Genomic DNA, 2,069 nt, shown 5'->3' with positions numbered 1-2,069 from the left:
CCATTTAGAGAAAGAAATTGAATTGTGAATGCTTTTTCCTGGCTACGGGGAGGCATGGGGAGAGAGAGTGGAGAGAGGGACTTCTGATAGAGGCTGTGTTGGGGCCACATGGGGAGAAGGATAAAGAATGGCTTTGAGGAGCTCTCCAGACAACTGCACAGCCAAGCTTTACCGACAGTTAAAAAGAGGGTATAATTTTTAGGATTTGCTGTGAAATCTTTATTTCAGCTTACTTTCAGGGAACATACAAGGTTGGAATGGCACATTTGCAGCCTTCATGAACTATCTGTGACAGACCATATAATTCCCCGTCTCCTAATGGTCGCCTCTGCAGTTTCTTGCTGTGTCTCATGTCTACGTAATAATAATTGCTACATGTCCTTGTGAAATCCATTCAAACACCAGACACGATTCACTTCTGTGTATCTCAGTTGAGCTCTGGCGTTCCAACAACACAATCCTCGATGTATCCGAGTGTGGCTGAGTGGGTGACAACAACATGTTATGATGTCCCCATGACCAAGGCTCACATCACGGTCCTCTTCCCTACAATGTCTCTCCTGTATACCCTAATGCAGTGTTTTCCAAACTCCAGTCCTCGAGTATCCCCAACAGTACATATTTGTTGTTGTGCCCCCAGACAAGCACACCTGATTCTACCTGTCAAATAATCAGCAATCCCTTGACCAGTTGAATCAGATGTTTATGACCAGGGTTACAACACTTGTGTACTGTTGGAGGTCCTGGAGGACCGGAGTTGGGCTGATGGGGGTACTGTAGGACTGGAGTTGGGCTGTTGGGGTACTGGAGGACTGGAGTTGGGCTGATGGGGGTACTGTAGGACTGGAGTTGGGCTGTTGGGGGTGCTGGAGGACTAGAGTTGTGCTGTTGGGGGTACTGGAGGACTGGATTTGGGCTGTTGGGGTACTGGAGGAATGGAGTTGGGCTGTTGGAGGACTGGAGTTGGGCTGTTGGGGGGACTGGAGTTGGGCTGTTGGGGTACTGGAGGACTGGAGTTGGGCTGTTGGGGGTACTGGAGGACTGGAGTTGGGCTGTTGGGGGTACTGGAGGACCGGAGTTGGGCTGTTGGAGGACTGGAGTTGGGCTGTTGGGGGGACTGGATGACTGGAGTTGGGCTGTTGGGGGTACTGGAGGACTGGAGTTGGGCTGTGGGGGGTACTGGAGGACCGGAGTTGGGCTGTTGGGGGGACTGGATGACTGGAGTTGGGCTGTTGGGGGTACTGGAGGACTGGAGTTGGGCTGTGGGGGGTACTGGAGGACTGGAGTTGGGCTGTTGGGGTACTGGAGGACTGGAGTTGGGCTGTTGGGGGTACTGGAGGACCGGAGTTGGGCTGTTGGGGTACTGGAGGACCGGAGTTGGGCTGTTGGGGGTACTGGAGGACTGGAGTTGGGCTGTGGGGGGTACTGGAGGACCGGAGTTGGGCTGTTGGGGGTACTGGAGGACTGGAGTTGGGCTGTTGGGGGGTACTGGAGGACCGGAGTTGGGCTGTTGGGGGTACTGGAGGACTGGAGTTGGGCTGTGGGGGATACTGGAGGACCGGAGTTGGGCTGTTGGGGGTACTGGAGGACTGGAGTTGGGCTGTGGGGGGTACTGGAGGACCGGAGTTGGGCTGTTGGGGGTACTGGAGGACTGGAGTTGGGCTGTGGGGGGTACTGGAGGACTGGAGTTGGGCTGTTGGGACATACTGGAGGACCGGAGTTGGGAAACACTGTCAGCATGTTTCAATTAATGCAAAAATGTCAGGGGAATGGGCTTCCATTCTCCCTTTCAAAAAAAGCACAAATAAATGAATACACCATCCTCTGAAGAGCTGACATCACGACAGACAGAGGCAGAACCAACCGGGGGACATTATTGAACATTCACCAATTATAATTCTCTAAGCGTTTCAGAAAGGGCTGTAGCGGGTACGTTGATGCTGAGTGATGCTCGATAGGAGGAAAATAAAACACATGACTTGGGTGAGATGTCATAGTGTGTTAGTGCATATGGCACGCTCTGCCTAGTGATTAGGAATCTGGAAAATATTCAGGAAGGCCCTACTAAA

The 2,069-nt window shown here is 52.6% G+C and overlaps 1 pseudogene; it reads left to right on the top strand.

Annotated features, from left to right (window-relative positions):
* Positions 1-464: 464 nt before the first annotated feature.
* LOC149977367 (uncharacterized) lies at positions 465-1,826 on the top strand (annotated as a pseudogene).
* The last annotated feature ends 243 nt before the right edge of the window (positions 1,827-2,069 follow it).

This window comes from Oncorhynchus mykiss, chromosome 15 (assembly GCF_057628025.1).
Source record: "Oncorhynchus mykiss isolate SJ-2025 chromosome 15, ASM5762802v1, whole genome shotgun sequence".
Taxonomy (NCBI): Eukaryota; Metazoa; Chordata; class Actinopteri; order Salmoniformes; family Salmonidae; genus Oncorhynchus; species Oncorhynchus mykiss.
This window is presented reverse-complemented; position numbering and strand designations above follow the sequence as displayed.